Source organism: Xiphophorus hellerii, chromosome 23 (assembly GCF_003331165.1).
Source record: "Xiphophorus hellerii strain 12219 chromosome 23, Xiphophorus_hellerii-4.1, whole genome shotgun sequence".
Taxonomy (NCBI): Eukaryota; Metazoa; Chordata; class Actinopteri; order Cyprinodontiformes; family Poeciliidae; genus Xiphophorus; species Xiphophorus hellerii.
The window spans coordinates 13592024-13607177 of NC_045694.1; the positions used below are offsets into that span (position 1 = coordinate 13592024).

General features: G+C 43.4%; 35 non-coding genes across 35 annotated transcripts; all 35 read left to right on the top strand.

The window, feature by feature from the left end:
• The first annotated feature begins 237 nt into the window (after positions 1–237).
• On the top strand, positions 238–311 carry trnaf-gaa (transfer RNA phenylalanine (anticodon GAA)). The gene has a single exon. It is a non-coding gene; the product is annotated as a tRNA-Phe (tRNA).
• Positions 312–548: 237 nt separating this feature from the next.
• On the top strand, positions 549–621 carry trnaf-gaa (transfer RNA phenylalanine (anticodon GAA)). The gene has a single exon. It is a non-coding gene; the product is annotated as a tRNA-Phe (tRNA).
• Positions 622–859: 238 nt separating this feature from the next.
• trnaf-gaa (transfer RNA phenylalanine (anticodon GAA)) lies at positions 860–932 on the top strand. Its single transcript has one exon. It is a non-coding gene; the product is annotated as a tRNA-Phe (tRNA).
• A 225-nt stretch (positions 933–1157) lies between these two features.
• On the top strand, positions 1158–1230 carry trnaf-gaa (transfer RNA phenylalanine (anticodon GAA)). Its single transcript has one exon. It is a non-coding gene; the product is annotated as a tRNA-Phe (tRNA).
• Positions 1231–1455: 225 nt separating this feature from the next.
• On the top strand, positions 1456–1528 carry trnaf-gaa (transfer RNA phenylalanine (anticodon GAA)). Its single transcript has one exon. It is a non-coding gene; the product is annotated as a tRNA-Phe (tRNA).
• A 226-nt stretch (positions 1529–1754) lies between these two features.
• Positions 1755–1828, top strand: trnaf-gaa (transfer RNA phenylalanine (anticodon GAA)). Its single transcript has one exon. It is a non-coding gene; the product is annotated as a tRNA-Phe (tRNA).
• A 226-nt stretch (positions 1829–2054) lies between these two features.
• trnaf-gaa (transfer RNA phenylalanine (anticodon GAA)) lies at positions 2055–2128 on the top strand. The gene has a single exon. It is a non-coding gene; the product is annotated as a tRNA-Phe (tRNA).
• Positions 2129–2362: 234 nt separating this feature from the next.
• trnaf-gaa (transfer RNA phenylalanine (anticodon GAA)) lies at positions 2363–2435 on the top strand. Its single transcript has one exon. It is a non-coding gene; the product is annotated as a tRNA-Phe (tRNA).
• Positions 2436–2661: 226 nt separating this feature from the next.
• Positions 2662–2735, top strand: trnaf-gaa (transfer RNA phenylalanine (anticodon GAA)). Its single transcript has one exon. It is a non-coding gene; the product is annotated as a tRNA-Phe (tRNA).
• A 225-nt stretch (positions 2736–2960) lies between these two features.
• trnaf-gaa (transfer RNA phenylalanine (anticodon GAA)) lies at positions 2961–3033 on the top strand. Its single transcript has one exon. It is a non-coding gene; the product is annotated as a tRNA-Phe (tRNA).
• Positions 3034–3258: 225 nt separating this feature from the next.
• Positions 3259–3331, top strand: trnaf-gaa (transfer RNA phenylalanine (anticodon GAA)). The gene has a single exon. It is a non-coding gene; the product is annotated as a tRNA-Phe (tRNA).
• A 225-nt stretch (positions 3332–3556) lies between these two features.
• Positions 3557–3629, top strand: trnaf-gaa (transfer RNA phenylalanine (anticodon GAA)). Its single transcript has one exon. It is a non-coding gene; the product is annotated as a tRNA-Phe (tRNA).
• Positions 3630–3857: 228 nt separating this feature from the next.
• On the top strand, positions 3858–3930 carry trnaf-gaa (transfer RNA phenylalanine (anticodon GAA)). Its single transcript has one exon. It is a non-coding gene; the product is annotated as a tRNA-Phe (tRNA).
• A 240-nt stretch (positions 3931–4170) lies between these two features.
• Positions 4171–4244, top strand: trnaf-gaa (transfer RNA phenylalanine (anticodon GAA)). Its single transcript has one exon. It is a non-coding gene; the product is annotated as a tRNA-Phe (tRNA).
• Positions 4245–4474: 230 nt separating this feature from the next.
• trnaf-gaa (transfer RNA phenylalanine (anticodon GAA)) lies at positions 4475–4547 on the top strand. Its single transcript has one exon. It is a non-coding gene; the product is annotated as a tRNA-Phe (tRNA).
• A 228-nt stretch (positions 4548–4775) lies between these two features.
• On the top strand, positions 4776–4848 carry trnaf-gaa (transfer RNA phenylalanine (anticodon GAA)). Its single transcript has one exon. It is a non-coding gene; the product is annotated as a tRNA-Phe (tRNA).
• A 226-nt stretch (positions 4849–5074) lies between these two features.
• trnaf-gaa (transfer RNA phenylalanine (anticodon GAA)) lies at positions 5075–5148 on the top strand. Its single transcript has one exon. It is a non-coding gene; the product is annotated as a tRNA-Phe (tRNA).
• A 237-nt stretch (positions 5149–5385) lies between these two features.
• Positions 5386–5458, top strand: trnaf-gaa (transfer RNA phenylalanine (anticodon GAA)). Its single transcript has one exon. It is a non-coding gene; the product is annotated as a tRNA-Phe (tRNA).
• Positions 5459–5683: 225 nt separating this feature from the next.
• Positions 5684–5756, top strand: trnaf-gaa (transfer RNA phenylalanine (anticodon GAA)). Its single transcript has one exon. It is a non-coding gene; the product is annotated as a tRNA-Phe (tRNA).
• Positions 5757–5983: 227 nt separating this feature from the next.
• Positions 5984–6056, top strand: trnaf-gaa (transfer RNA phenylalanine (anticodon GAA)). Its single transcript has one exon. It is a non-coding gene; the product is annotated as a tRNA-Phe (tRNA).
• Positions 6057–6583: 527 nt separating this feature from the next.
• On the top strand, positions 6584–6656 carry trnaf-gaa (transfer RNA phenylalanine (anticodon GAA)). The gene has a single exon. It is a non-coding gene; the product is annotated as a tRNA-Phe (tRNA).
• Positions 6657–6893: 237 nt separating this feature from the next.
• trnaf-gaa (transfer RNA phenylalanine (anticodon GAA)) lies at positions 6894–6966 on the top strand. Its single transcript has one exon. It is a non-coding gene; the product is annotated as a tRNA-Phe (tRNA).
• A 227-nt stretch (positions 6967–7193) lies between these two features.
• Positions 7194–7266, top strand: trnaf-gaa (transfer RNA phenylalanine (anticodon GAA)). Its single transcript has one exon. It is a non-coding gene; the product is annotated as a tRNA-Phe (tRNA).
• Positions 7267–7493: 227 nt separating this feature from the next.
• On the top strand, positions 7494–7567 carry trnaf-gaa (transfer RNA phenylalanine (anticodon GAA)). Its single transcript has one exon. It is a non-coding gene; the product is annotated as a tRNA-Phe (tRNA).
• A 225-nt stretch (positions 7568–7792) lies between these two features.
• On the top strand, positions 7793–7865 carry trnaf-gaa (transfer RNA phenylalanine (anticodon GAA)). The gene has a single exon. It is a non-coding gene; the product is annotated as a tRNA-Phe (tRNA).
• A 238-nt stretch (positions 7866–8103) lies between these two features.
• On the top strand, positions 8104–8176 carry trnaf-gaa (transfer RNA phenylalanine (anticodon GAA)). The gene has a single exon. It is a non-coding gene; the product is annotated as a tRNA-Phe (tRNA).
• Positions 8177–8401: 225 nt separating this feature from the next.
• Positions 8402–8475, top strand: trnaf-gaa (transfer RNA phenylalanine (anticodon GAA)). The gene has a single exon. It is a non-coding gene; the product is annotated as a tRNA-Phe (tRNA).
• Positions 8476–8704: 229 nt separating this feature from the next.
• trnaf-gaa (transfer RNA phenylalanine (anticodon GAA)) lies at positions 8705–8777 on the top strand. The gene has a single exon. It is a non-coding gene; the product is annotated as a tRNA-Phe (tRNA).
• Positions 8778–9007: 230 nt separating this feature from the next.
• On the top strand, positions 9008–9080 carry trnaf-gaa (transfer RNA phenylalanine (anticodon GAA)). The gene has a single exon. It is a non-coding gene; the product is annotated as a tRNA-Phe (tRNA).
• Positions 9081–9307: 227 nt separating this feature from the next.
• trnaf-gaa (transfer RNA phenylalanine (anticodon GAA)) lies at positions 9308–9380 on the top strand. The gene has a single exon. It is a non-coding gene; the product is annotated as a tRNA-Phe (tRNA).
• A 227-nt stretch (positions 9381–9607) lies between these two features.
• trnaf-gaa (transfer RNA phenylalanine (anticodon GAA)) lies at positions 9608–9680 on the top strand. The gene has a single exon. It is a non-coding gene; the product is annotated as a tRNA-Phe (tRNA).
• Positions 9681–9907: 227 nt separating this feature from the next.
• trnaf-gaa (transfer RNA phenylalanine (anticodon GAA)) lies at positions 9908–9980 on the top strand. Its single transcript has one exon. It is a non-coding gene; the product is annotated as a tRNA-Phe (tRNA).
• Positions 9981–10206: 226 nt separating this feature from the next.
• trnaf-gaa (transfer RNA phenylalanine (anticodon GAA)) lies at positions 10207–10279 on the top strand. Its single transcript has one exon. It is a non-coding gene; the product is annotated as a tRNA-Phe (tRNA).
• Positions 10280–10516: 237 nt separating this feature from the next.
• Positions 10517–10589, top strand: trnaf-gaa (transfer RNA phenylalanine (anticodon GAA)). The gene has a single exon. It is a non-coding gene; the product is annotated as a tRNA-Phe (tRNA).
• A 237-nt stretch (positions 10590–10826) lies between these two features.
• On the top strand, positions 10827–10899 carry trnaf-gaa (transfer RNA phenylalanine (anticodon GAA)). Its single transcript has one exon. It is a non-coding gene; the product is annotated as a tRNA-Phe (tRNA).
• The last annotated feature ends 4255 nt before the right edge of the window (positions 10900–15154 follow it).

The window sequence follows — 15154 nt, forward strand, 5'->3', positions numbered from 1 at the left end:
TATTTGTAATGTGAACAGTTTTCCCAAAAGCATCTAAGTTGACTATAATTCGGTTGAGGTCGAGCATTAACAATAAGGCCTCGTTATATACAATACAACGCCTTCCTAGTTTTAACTGAAATCATTCCTGTAATCAGACAACTGACTTTCATCACTCCGTTATCACTAATCTTAACTTAATGCCCCGTTGGCAAGACCCAAAACGGATCGCTTTGCCGTTTTGGCACAGAAGACATCGCCGAAATAGCTCAGCTGGGAGAGCGTCAGACTGAAGATCTGAAGGCTCCCTGGTTCAATCCCGGGTTTCGGCAAATCTTTGTAATGTGAACAGTTTTCCCAAAAGCATCTAAGTTGACTATAAATTTGGTTGAGGTAGAGCATTAACAATAATGCCTCGTTATATACAATACAACGCTTTCCTGTTTTAATGAAACCATTCCTGTAATCAGACAACTGGCTTTCATCACTCCGTTATCACTAATCTTAACTAATGCCCCGTTGGCAAGACCCAAAACGGATCGCTTTGCCGTTTTGGCACAGAAGACATCGCCGAAATAGCTCAGCTGGGAGAGCGTCAGACTGAAGATCTGAAGGTCCCTGGTTCAATCCCGGGTTTCGGCAAATCTTTGTAATGTGAACAGTTTTCCCAAAAGCATCTAAGTTGACTATAATTCGGTTGAGGTCGAGCATTAACAATACTGCCTCGTTATATACAATACAACGCCTTCCTAGTTTTAATGAAATCCATTCCTGTAATCAGACAACTGGACTTTCATCACTCTGTTATCACTAATCTTACTAATGCCCCGTTGGCAAGACCCAAAACGGATCGCTTTGCCGTTTTGGCACAGAAGACATCGCCGAAATAGCTCAGCTGGGAGAGCGTCAGACTGAAGATCTGAAGGTCCCTGGTTCAATCCCGGGTTTCGGCAAATCTTTGTAATGTGAACAGTTTTCCCAAAAGCATCTAATTTGGTTGAGGTCGAGCATTAACAATACGGCCTCGTTATATACAATACAACGCTTTCCTGTTTTAATGAAACCATTCCTGTAATCAGACAACTGGCTTTCATCACTCCGTTATCACTAATCTTAATTAATGCCCCGTTGGCAAGACCCAAAACGGATCGCTTTGCCGTTTTGGCACAGAAGACATCGCCGAAATAGCTCAGCTGGGAGAGCGTCAGACTGAAGATCTGAAGGTCCCTGGTTCAATCCCGGGTTTCGGCAAATCTTTGTAATGTGAACAGTTTTCCCAAAAGCATCTAATTTGGTTGAGGTCGAGCATTAACAATAAGGCCTCGTTATACACAATACAACGCCTTCCTGTTTTAATGAAACCATTCCTGTAATCAGACAACTGGCTTTCATCACTCCGTTATCACTAATCTTAATTAATGCCCCGTTGGCAAGACCCAAAACGGATCGCTTTGCCGTTTTGGCACAGAAGACATTGCCGAAATAGCTCAGCTGGGAGAGCGTCAGACTGAAGATCTGAAGGTCCCTGGTTCAATCCCGGGTTTCGGCAAATCTTTGTAATGTGAACAGTTTTCCCAAAAGCATCTAATTTGGTTGAGGTCGAGCATTAACAATAATGCCTCGTTATACACAATACAACGCCTTCCATGTTTAATGAAACCATTCCTGTAATCAGACAACTGGCTTTCATCACTCCTGTTATCACTAATCTTAATTAATGCCCCGTTGGCAAGACCCAAAACGGATCGCTTTGCCGTTTTGGCACAGAAGACATCGCCGAAATAGCTCAGCTGGGAGAGCGTCAGACTGAAGATCTGAAGGCTCCCTGGTTCAATCCCGGGTTTCGGCAAATCTTTGTAATGTGAACAGTTTTCCCAAAAGCATCTAATTTGGTTGAGGTCGAGCATTAACAATAAGGCCTCGTTATACACAATACAACGCTTTCCTGTTTTAATGAAACCATTTCCTGTAATCAGACAACTGGCTTTCATCACTCCGTTATCACTAATCTTAACTAATGCCCCGTTGGCAAGACCCAAAACGGATCGCTTTGCCGTTTTGGCACAGAAGACATCGCCGAAATAGCTCAGCTGGGAGAGCGTCAGACTGAAGATCTGAAGGCTCCCTGGTTCAATCCCGGGTTTCGGCAAATCTTTGTAATGTGAACAGTTTTCCCAAAAGCATCTATTGACTAATTTGGTTGAGGTCGAGCATTAACAATAAGGCCTCGTTATACACAATACAACGCTTTCCTGTTTTAACTGAAATCCATTCCTGTAATCAGACAACTGGCTTTCATCACTCCGTTATCACTAATCTTAATTAATGCCCCGTTGGCAAGACCCAAAACGGATCGCTTTGCCGTTTTGGCACAGAAGACATCGCCGAAATAGCTCAGCTGGGAGAGCGTCAGACTGAAGATCTGAAGGTCCCTGGTTCAATCCCGGGTTTCGGCAAATCTTTGTAATGTGAACAGTTTTCCCAAAAGCATCTAATTTGGTTGAGGTCGAGCATTAACAATAAGGCCTCGTTATACACAATACAACGCCTTCCTGTTTTAATGAAACCATTCCTGTAATCAGACAACTGGCTTTCATCACTCCGTTATCACTAATCTTAATTAATGCCCCGTTGGCAAGACCCAAAACGGATCGCTTTGCCGTTTTGGCACAGAAGACATTTGCCGAAATAGCTCAGCTGGGGAGAGCGTCAGACTGAAGATCTGAAGGTCCCTGGTTCAATCCCGGGTTTCGGCAAATCTTTGTAATGTGAACAGTTTTCCCAAAAGCATCTAATTTGGTTGAGGTCGAGCATTAACAATAAGGCCTCGTTATACACAATACAACGCTTTCCTGTTTTAATGAAACCATTCCTGTAATCAGACAACTGGCTTTCATCACTCCGTTATCACTAATCTTAATTAATGCCCCGTTGGCAAGACCCAAAACGGATCGCTTTGCCGTTTTGGCACAGAAGACATTGCCGAAATAGCTCAGCTGGGAGAGCGTCAGACTGAAGATCTGAAGGTCCCTGGTTCAATCCCGGGTTTCGGCAAATCTTTGTAATGTGAACAGTTTTCCCAAAAGCATCTAATTTGGTTGAGGTCGAGCATTAACAATAATGCCTCGTTATACACAATACAACGCTTTCCTGTTTTAATGAAACCATTCCTGTAATCAGACAACTGGCTTTCATCACTCCGTTATCACTAATCTTAATTAATGCCCCGTTGGCAAGACCCAAAACGGATCGCTTTGCCGTTTTGGCACAGAAGACATCGCCGAAATAGCTCAGCTGGGAGAGCGTCAGACTGAAGATCTGAAGGTCCCTGGTTCAATCCCGGGTTTCGGCAAATCTTTGTAATGTGAACAGTTTTCCCAAAAGCATCTAATTTGGTTGAGGTCGAGCATTAACAATAAGGCCTCGTTATACACAATACAACGCCTTCCTGTTTTAATGAAACCATTCCTGTAATCAGACAACTGGCTTTCATCACTCCGTTATCACTAATCTTAATTAATGCCCCGTTGGCAAGACCCAAAACGGATCGCTTTGCCGTTTTGGCACAGAAGACATCGCCGAAATAGCTCAGCTGGGAGAGCGTCAGACTGAAGATCTGAAGGTCCCTGGTTCAATCCCGGGTTTCGGCAAATCTTTGTAATGTGAACAGTTTTCCCAAAAGCATCTTTATTTGGTTGAGGTCGAGCATTAACAATACTGCCTCGTTATATACAATACAACGCTTTCCTGTTTTAACTGAAATCATTTCCTGTAATCAGACAAATGGCTTTCATCACTCCGTTATCACTAATCTTAACTAATGCCCCGTTGGCAAGACCCAAAACGGATCGCTTTGCCGTTTTGGCACAGAAGACATCGCCGAAATAGCTCAGCTGGGAGAGCGTCAGACTGAAGATCTGAAGGTCCCTGGTTCAATCCCGGGTTTCGGCAAATATTTGTAATGTGAACAGTTTTCCCAAAAGCATCTAAGTTGACTATAATTCGGTTGAGGTCGAGCATTAACAATAAGGCCTCGTTATATACAATACAACGCCTTCCTAGTTTTAACTGAAATCATTTCCTGTAATCAGACAACTGACTTTCATCACTCCTGTTATCACTAATCTTAACTAATGCCCCGTTGGCAAGCCCCAAAACGGATCGCTTTGCCGTTTTGGCACAGAAGACATCGCCGAAATAGCTCAGCTGGGAGAGCGTCAGACTGAAGATCTGAAGGCTCCCTGGTTCAATCCCGGGTTTCGGCAAATCTTTGTAATGTGAACAGTTTTCCCAAAAGCATCTATTAATTTGGTTGAGGTCGAGCATTAACAATAATGCCTCGTTATACACAATACAACGCCTTTCCTGTTTTAACTGAAATCATTCCTGTAATCAGACAACTGGCTTTCATCACTCCGTTATCACTAATCTTAACTAATGCCCCGTTGGCAAGACCCAAAACGGATCGCTTTGCCGTTTTGGCACAGAAGACATCGCCGAAATAGCTCAGCTGGGAGAGCGTCAGACTGAAGATCTGAAGGTCCCTGGTTCAATCCCGGGTTTCGGCAAATCTTTGTAATGTGAACAGTTTTCCCAAAAGCATCTAATTTGGTTGAGGTAGAGCATTAACAATAAGGCCTCGTTATACACAATACAACGCCTTCCTGTTTTAATCGAAATCCATTCCTGTAATCAGACAACTGGCTTTCATCACTCCGTTATCACTAATCTTAACTAATGCCCCGTTGGCAAGACCCAAAACGGATCGCTTTGCCGTTTTGGCACAGAAGACATTCGCCGAAATAGCTCAGCTGGGAGAGCGTCAGACTGAAGATCTGAAGGTCCCTGGTTCAATCCCGGGTTTCGGCAAATCTTTGTAATGTGAACAGTTTTCCCAAAAGCATCTAATTTGGTTGAGGTCGAGCATTAACAATAAGGCCTCGTTATACACAATACAACGCCTTCCTGTTTTAATGAAATCATTCCTGTAATCAGACAACTGGACTTTCATCACTCTGTTATCACTAATCTTAACTAATGCCCCGTTGGCAAGCCCCAAAACGGATCGCTTTGCCGTTTTGGCACAGAAGACATCGCCGAAATAGCTCAGCTGGGAGAGCGTCAGACTGAAGATCTGAAGGCTCCCTGGTTCAATCCCGGGTTTCGGCAAATCTTTGTAATGTGAACAGTTTTCCCAAAAGCATCTAAGTTGACTATAATTCGGTTGAGGTCGAGCATTAACAATAAGGCCTCGTTATACACAATACAACGCCTTCCTGTTTTAATGAAACCATTTCCTGTAATCAGACAACTGGCTTTCATCACTCCGTTATCACTAATCTTAATTAATGCCCCGTTGGCAAGACCCAAAACGGATCGCTTTGCCGTTTTGGCACAGAAGACATCGCCGAAATAGCTCAGCTGGGAGAGCGTCAGACTGAAGATCTGAAGGTCCCTGGTTCAATCCCGGGTTTCGGCAAATCTTTGTAATGTGAACAGTTTTCCCAAAAGCATCTAATTTGGTTGAGGTCGAGCATTAACAATAATGCCTCGTTATACACAATACAACGCCTTCCTGTTTTAATGAAACCATTCCTGTAATCAGACAACTGGCTTTCATCACTCCGTTATCACTAATCTTAATTAATGCCCCGTTGGCAAGACCCAAAACGGATCGCTTTGCCGTTTTGGCACAGAAGACATCGCCGAAATAGCTCAGCTGGGAGAGCGTCAGACTGAAGATCTGAAGGTCCCTGGTTCAATCCCGGGTTTCGGCAAATCTTTGTAATGTGAACAGTTTTCCCAAAAGCATCTAATTTGGTTGAGGTCGAGCATTAACAATAAGGCCTCGTTATATACAATACAACGCCTTCCTGTTTTAATCGAAACCATTCCTGTAATCAGACAACTGGCTTTCATCACTCCGTTATCACTAATCTTAACTAATGCCCCGTTGGCAAGACCCAAAACGGATCGCTTTGCCGTTTTGGCACAGAAGACATTCGCCGAAATAGCTCAGCTGGGAGAGCGTCAGACTGAAGATCTGAAGGTCCCTGGTTCAATCCCGGGTTTCGGCAAATCTTTGTAATGTGAACAGTTTTCCCAAAAGCATCTAATTTGGTTGAGGTCGAGCATTAACAATAATGTCTCGTTATATACAATACAACGCCTTCCATGTTTTAATGAAATCATTTCCTGTAATCAGACAACTGGCTTTCATCACTCTGTTATCACTAATCTTAATTAATGCCCCGTTGGCAAGCCCCAAAACGGATCGCTTTGCCGTTTTGGCACAGAAGACATCGCCGAAATAGCTCAGCTGGGAGAGCGTCAGACTGAAGATCTGAAGGCTCCCTGGTTCAATCCCTGGGTTTCGGCAAATATTTGTAATGTGAACTGTTTTCCCAAAAGCATCTAATTTGGTTGAGGTCGAGCATTAACAATACTGCCTCGTTATATACAATACAACGCTTTCCTGTTTTAACGAAATCATTCCTGTAATCAGACAACTGGCTTTCATCACTCCGTTATCACTAATCTTAACTAATGCCCCGTTGGCAAGCCCCAAAACGGATCGCTTTGCCGTTTTGGCACAAAAGACATCGCCGAAAGAGCTCAGCTGGGAGAGCGTCAGACTGAAGATCTGAAGCTCCCTGGTTCAATCCCGGGTTTCGGCAAATCTTTGTAATGTGAACAGTTTTCCCAAAAGCATCTAATTTGACTATAATTTGGTTGAGGTCGAGCATTAACAATAATGCCTCGTTATACACAATACAACGCTTTCCTGTTTTAATGAAATCATTTCCTGTAATCAGACAACTGGCTTTCATCACTCCGTTATCACTAATCTTAACTAATGCCCCGTTGGCAAGACCCAAAACGGATCGCTTTGCCGTTTTGGCACAGAAGACATCGCCGAAATAGCTCAGCTGGGAGCGCGTCAGACTGAAGATCTGAAGGTCCCTGGTTCAATCCCGGGTTTCGGCAAATCTTTGTAATGTGAACAGTTTTCCCAAAAGCATCTAATTTGGTTGAGGTCGAGCATTAACAATAAGGCCTCGTTATATACAATACAACGCCTTCCTGTTTTAATCGAAACCATTCCTGTAATCAGACAACTGGCTTTCATCACTCCGTTATCACTAATCTTAACTTAATGCCCCGTTGGCAAGACCCAAAACGGATCGCTTTGCCGTTTTGGCACAGAAGACATTGCCGAAATAGCTCAGCTGGGAGAGCGTCAGACTGAAGATCTGAAGGTCCCTGGTTCAATCTCGGGTTTCGGCAAATCTTTGTAATGTGAACAGTTTTCCCAAAAGCATCTAATTTGGTTGAGGTCGAGCATTAACAATACTGCCTCGTTATATACAATACAACGCCTTCCATGTTTAACTGAAATCATTTCCTGTAATCAGACAACTGACTTTCATCACTCTGTTATCACTAATCTTAACTAATGCCCCGTTGGCAAGACCCAAAACGGATCGCTTTGCCGTTTTGGCACAGAAGACATCGCCGAAATAGCTCAGCTGGGAGAGCGTCAGACTGAAGATCTGAAGCTCCCTGGTTCAATCCCTGGGTTTCGGCAAATATTTGTAATGTGAACAGTTTTCCCAAAAGCATCTAATTTGGTTGAGGTCGAGCATTAACAATACTGCCTCGTTATATACAATACAACGCTTTCCTGTTTTAACGAAATCTTTCCTGTAATCAGACAACTGGCTTTCATCACTCCGTTATCACTAATCTTAACTAATGCCCCGTTGGCAAGCCCCAAAACGGATCGCTTTGCCGTTTTGGCACAGAAGACATCGCCGAAATAGCTCAGCTGGGAGAGCGTCAGACTGAAGATCTGAAGCTCCCTGGTTCAATCCCGGGTTTCGGCAAATATTTGTAATGTGAACAGTTTTCCCAAAAGCATCTAATTTGACTATAAATTTGGTTGAGGTCGAGCATTAACAATAATGCCTCGTTATATACAATACAACGCCTTCCTGTTTTAGCGAAATCTTTCCTGTCATCAGACAACTGGCTTTCATCACTCCGTTATCTCTAATCTTAACTAATGCCCCGTTGGCAAGCCCCAAAACGGATCGCTTTGCCGTTTTGGCACAGAAGACATTTGCCGAAATAGCTCAGCTGGGAGAGCGTCAGACTGAAGATCTGAAGCTCCCTGGTTCAATCTCGGGTTTCGGCAAATCTTTGTAATGTGAACAGTTTTCCCAAAAGCATCTAATTTGGTTGAGGTCGAGCATTAACAATACTGCCTCGTTATATACAATACAACGCCTTCCAATTTTAACGAAATCTTTCCTGTAATCAGACAACTGACTTTCATCACTCTGTTATCACTAATCTTAACTAATGCCCCGTTGGCAAGCCCCAAAACGGATCGCTTTGCCGTTTTGGCACAGAAGACATCGCCGAAATAGCTCAGCTGGGAGAGCGTCAGACTGAAGATCTGAAGGCTCCCTGGTTCAATCCCGGGTTTCGGCAAATCTTTGTAATGTGAACATGTTTTCCCAAAAGCATCTAATTTGGTTGAGGTCGAGCATTAACAATAATGCCTCGTTATATACAATACAACGCCTTTCCTGTTTTAACTGAAATCATTTCCTGTAATCAGACAACTGGCTTTCATCACTCCGTTATCACTAATCTTAACTAATGCCCCGTTGGCAAGCCCCAAAACGGATCGCTTTGCCGTTTTGGCACAGAAGACATCGCCGAAATAGCTCAGCTGGGAGAGCGTCAGACTGAAGATCTGAAGGTCCCTGGTTCAATCCCGGGTTTCGGCAAATCTTTGTAATGTGAACAGTTTTCCCAAAAGCATCTAATTTGGTTGAGGTCGAGCATTAACAATAAGGCCTCGTTATACACAATACAACGCCTTCCTGTTTTAAGCGAAACCATTTCCTGTAATCAGACAACTGGCTTTCATCACTCCGTTATCATCTAATCTTAACTTAATGCCCCGTTGGCAAGACCCAAAACGGATCGCTTTGCCGTTTTGGCACAGAAGACATTCGCCGAAATAGCTCAGCTGGGAGAGCGTCAGACTGAAGATCTGAAGGTCCCTGGTTCAATCCCGGGTTTCGGCAAATCTTTGTAATGTGAACAGTTTTCCCAAAAGCATCTAATTTGGTTGAGGTCGAGCATTAACAATAAGGCCTCGTTATATACAATACAACGCTTTCCTGTTTTAACTGAAATCATTTCCTGTAATCAGACAACTGGCTTTCATCACTCCGTTATCACTAATCTTAACTAATGCCCCGTTGGCAAGCCCCAAAACGGATCGCTTTGCCGTTTTGGCACAGAAGACATTGCCGAAATAGCTCAGCTGGGAGAGCGTCAGACTGAAGATCTGAAGGTCCCTGGTTCAATCCCGGGTTTCGGCAAATCTTTGTAATGTGAACAGTTTTCCCAAAAGCATCTAATTTGGTTGAGGTCGAGCATTAACAATACTGCCTCGTTATATACAATACAACGCTTTCCTGTTTTAACTGAAATCATTTCCTGTAATCAGACAACTGGCTTTCATCACTCCGTTATCACTAATCTTAACTAATGCCCCGTTGGCAAGACCCAAAACGGATCGCTTTGCCGTTTTGGCACAGAAGACATCGCCGAAATAGCTCAGCTGGGAGAGCGTCAGACTGAAGATCTGAAGCTCCCTGGTTCAATCCCGGGTTTCGGCAAATCTTTGTAATGTGAACAGTTTTCCCAAAAGCATCTAATTTGGTTGAGGTCGAACATTAACAATAAGGCTTCGTTATATTCAGTACAACGCTTTCCTGTTTTAACTGAAATCATTTCCTGTAATCAGACAACTGGCTTTCATCACTCCGTTATCACTAATCTTAACTAATGCCCCGTTGGCAAGCCCCAAAACGGATCGCTTTGCCGTTTTGGCACAGAAGGCATCGCCGAAATAGCTCAGCTGGGAGAGCGTCAGACTGAAGATCTGAAGGTCCCTGGTTCAATCCCGGGTTTCGGCAAATCTTTGTAATGTGAACAGTTTTCCCAAAAGCATCTTTATTTGGTTGAGGTCGAGCATTAACAATACTGCCTCGTTATATACAATACAACGCTTTCCTGTTTTAACGAAATCTTTCCTGTAATCAGACAAATGGCTTTCATCACTCCGTTATCACTAATCTTAACTAATGCCCCGTTGGCAAGCCCCAAAACGGATCGCTTTGCCGTTTTGGCACAGAAGACATCGCCGAAATAGCTCAGCTGGGAGAGCGTCAGACTGAAGATCTGAAGGTCCCTGGTTCAATCCCGGGTTTCGGCAAATATTTGTAATGTGAACAGTTTTCCCAAAAGCATCTAAGTTGACTATAAATTCGGTTGAGGTCGAGCATTAACAATACTGCCTCGTTATATACAATACAACGCCTTCCTATTTTAACGAAATCTTTCCTGTAATCAGACAACTGACTTTCATCACTCTGTTATCACTAATCTTAACTAATGCCCCGTTGGCAAGCCCCAAAACGGATCGCTTTGCCGTTTTGGCACAGAAGACATCGCCGAAATAGCTCAGCTGGGAGAGCGTCAGACTGAAGATCTGAAGCTCCCTGGTTCAATCCCGGGTTTCGGCAAATCTTTGTAATGTGAACAGTTTTCCCAAAAGCATCTAATTTGACTATAAATTTGGTTGAGGTCGAGCATTAACAATAATGCCTCGTTATATACAATACAACGCTTTCCTGTTTTAACGAAATCTTTCCTGTAATCAGACAACTGGCTTTCATCACTCCGTTATCACTAATCTTAACTAATGCCCCGTTGGCAAGCCCCAAAACGGATCGCTTTGCCGTTTTGGCACAAAAGACATCGCCGAAATAGCTCAGCTGGGAGAGCGTCAGACTGAAGATCTGAAGGTCCCTGGTTCAATCCCGGGTTTCGGCAAATCTTTGTAATGTGAACAGTTTTCCCAAAAGCATCTAATTTGGTTGAGGTAGAGCATTAACAATAAGGCCTCGTTATATACAATACAACGCCTTCCTGTTTTAGCGAAATCTTTCCTGTCATCAGACAACTGGCTTTCATCACTCCGTTATCTCTAATCTTAACTAATGCCCCGTTGGCAAGCCCCAAAACGGATCGCTTTGCCGTTTTGGCACAGAAGACTTTGCCGAAATAGCTCTACTTCGCTCACGTTAGTCGGTGTTTCTCCTCCAATGGCGCTTGCCCCTCTCCATTCTCACATTGAACGGTTTAGCCAATGTCGTACCGCCTCATAATGGACCGAGCCTATCAATGTCCGCGCTCCACAATCCCGGGAAATCGGCCAATCACCGTGGCGACATGCGAACCTATCAATGTCCGCGCTCACAATGGAAATCGGCCAATCACCGTGGCGACATGCGAACCTATCAATGTCCGCGCTCACAATGGAAATCGGCCAATCACCGTGACCCCTCCCTCCCTCAGACGCCCTCACGCCCCCCACCACCACAAACAAAACAAATTTCGAATTTTATTTTTAAAAATAAAAACCGTTGGAAGATTCTGAAAGTCAGATGTCAGTAGCCTAGCTTCGTTGAAGAAGGATTCGTCATCACATCATTGATCTCTCGACCTAAACGATCTTGCTGTGAGTACCCATTAATATTGTTTATTGTCTGTTGTCGTTCAAACAGATTTCGTATTTATAATTGTACATCAGCTAAAATAATATATTGTGGGTTAAATAAAAGGGCGACATAATGATGTCATGTTCTGAGTGCAAGAGTAAGGACACATTTTATTTTATAATATAGTAGTAACATTTTAAGTTAAAATGTAAATGCATACATAGATATCAACCTATATATAGACCGACCTCGATCGATCGATCGATCGATCGAGGTTTATAGTTTTTTTTTTTTTACCTCATCATAATTAGCACAGAAAACTATGGCTTTGATTTTACTTTTAAATGCTTTTATGTCATACCCATTGTTAGTTGTGCACAAAGTGCATCATTAGTTTATGGAATTTGATTCTGCTAATTCCCAATGTTATCTTCAGATGAGCACCAAGCCAAAGAGCCACAAAGGTATGGGGGATGGGGAGTGGATGGCAAGGCTTAAGGCATTTGCCAGCACTGGGGTTTGGCCTTCCAATGCAGGGAATAGACCAGCCCCAAGGCAGAAGAAATGGCATGATATCTATCAGAAGGTAAAGTGAAGTCACTGTTTCATTCACTTGTGTGTGTAGATATGTTTATAAAAAAGGACAGACTTGAGTAGCTGTCATTAATAAGATTATGTTACACTGTTTCAGATAGAAAAATGCCCCATGCAAGTTCGGGGACAGACCACCCTTTTTGGAGCGTCTGTCACTTGTGACTGTGGCTTTCACACTGTTAAAGTAAGCTGGTTTAAAATAATATCTAATAACAATCACTTCTTAGTCAAATTTGAAGCTATGTCTTGTCTCTTGCAATTCTGGTGAATGGTGACTTTTATACTTAAAATATCTTTGTTTTGGTAGCCTGCACTGCAGCCTCCTTCTGCACCTCCTTCTTTGACCCCACAGTCTGTGGGTTCACAATCTAATTCTGGAGATACAGCAACAGCCACCCGCTGTTTCCTGAGGTCCCCTCCATCTTTGTCAAGGGTAAATGTTCTTGTTTGTTTGCTCAATACTTTATATTATTGATTCTGTCTTGGCAACAAACTATAATAGTTTTTGAACAAAACATTTTCTTGTGCTTATTTTGATGTAGTGATTTATAAAGTATATACTTCACATGATTGTACATTTCTCGTTTCAGTTCACTAAGTCCTATTTTGGGGGTTCTCTTTCGGATTCAGTGAAGCCAAACTTGGTGGCCCGGAAGACACCGAGTCCCTCTCCATCCTCTGTGAGGAGCCCAAGTCCCTTTCCATCCTCTGTGAGGAGCCCAAGTCCTTCTCCACCCTCTGTGAGGAGCCCAAGTCCCTCTCCATCCTCCGTGAGGAGCCCAAGTCCCTTTCCATCCTCCGTGAGGAGCCCAAGTCCCTTTCCATCCTCTGTGAGGAGCCCAAGTCCTTCTCCACCCTCTGTGAGGAGCCCTAGTGTTGCTCCATCCTCCCAGACACACTCCGGCAAGACAGTTGCATCTGTGAGTACAGCATTGTATATTCATTAAAGTAAAGCAGTTCTAAGATATCTGTTTTCAAACATATTTATGTTCTGTTGTTTTTAGGAACAGCCTTCAACGTCTCTGTTACAACCAGCTGCAGGTGATAATGCAGCTTCTTTCTGGTTGCCGAGTGAGATGAGGAAAACCATCCCTGTGCAGGATCAAAGATGGATCTCAAATACCCTCTTTAAATCTGGCAAACTGCGCCCAGATTTAAAGCTGTGGTACGAGCCTCCTGCGCCGGCCCTCATTTACCATCAGGTGCCAACACCTGAGAGGTTTTTTTCACATCGGCTCCTCGTATGGATGCCCTACCATCAGTGGAAGGTCAGGGTGTTCTGCAAAACTTGTGGGAATCATCTTACAGGTGCTGGCATCCACAAGAGGGCTCGGAAAGTCCTGGATATTGATAGGTATTACCTCCTTGTGACGGAGACACTCAGGTGCAGCGGGTGTAATCTCACGTATCTATCAACATCCCAGAGCATCCGAGACCAGCTGGACTTGCCGCACCAGAAACTATTTCGGCTCATCCTCACCCAAAAGTGAGTAAAACATTTAGTAAAATGCTAACTGAAGGAATGAAGATATTACATTACATGCAAATGTAACTGCAAAATAAATACTTTGTTAATCTGCCTTCCAGGTATGCTTGTGACATACGAGTGATCAGGCTGATGAGAGACAGGACACAGGGCAACAGTTCAGCACGGCTGCTGAAGCAGCTGAAAGAAAACCACGGGGAGGAGTGGCTGAACAGGTTGGGGCACTATCTGGAGGAGTGCGCTAACTTTGTAAATAGACCCAGCCTTTTCCCTGTGGTGTGCCAGGAGCCCCCAGAACCAGCTGACATCCCCACTGATCGCTGGTTGTTGTCAGTGTATGGCAGAGATATTCTGTCACGCATAGAACACATAAAAGCCAGCATCACCTCCACCTTGGGGACAGTTCTGAAGCTGGACTCCACCAAAAAGGTTAGTAACCATGTAATGATAATCGTCAAGTTAAAACAGCAAATGGTACATTTGTGAGTGCATTTACTATCTCCACCCAACTGGCACACACATCACAGAGAATCAAGCGCACCCCTCCCTTTCAATTAGGCCTATCTGAAGTCTATAAGGTAACTTGGCACACCTGTGCTCACAATGATCTCTTCAGACAAAGAGCCTCAGCTTCAAGCTTCCACAAAGACACCACTGGTAGGAACTGGACATTATGCACAGTTTATATCATTTAATCTGCATTCAGAAGACCAAATTAGCCTTGGTGATGAAATGGGATTTATGTGTGTGGAATGTAGTTTGTTTGTTCATTCACTGTTCACTTAAAAGTAGATTAACATTACCTGGAAAACTAGTTCATTAGTTCATTGTGATCTGTAATTGATTTTGTTTCATTTGTTTGTAGGTTTTCAAACTGCTCTGTGACTCTCTGTGACTACTTCTACAAAATCATGGTGGTCTTACACTGTTAATTGAACTAATCTAAAGACAAAAAGAAAAGATGAATAAAAGATGTCGCTGAAATGAGTGGTTCCTGCATTTCTTTGAGGGAAGCAAGCTTTTTCAAGTTTGGGCAGAAGCTGAGGTGGTTTAAAGAGAGCAAAAAACTTGACAATAATAATATTGATTATTATATCCTACTTGGAAAAAAAGTTGTACACTACTAAATTTAAAACGCTAATAATTTTAAAAATGTTTGGGATAACTTTTTTTCTGTTTCACAAACAATTAAACTTGTGAAAAGTTTATTGTTCTAAGTACATTGAAAATGTTATGAAATACACAGCCGGCAGTGGTTTCTGTAGACATGAGAAACGGCAAGATTTAATTCCACACTTTCTATTGTAGATCACCAAAAAGCTGGCTGGCCACAGCAAAGGAACGGCTCTGTGGGTGTCGTCAGTCAGCAATGAGCTGGGCCAAATATTGAATAGTGTCCTGACTGTCCAGGAGGGTCCAGGACTGGACAAAATGGCTGCAGGACTGATGGAGCGGTACCGCCAGGCTGGGGCTGCACCTCCAAAGGTGCTGTATGTGGACTGTGGCT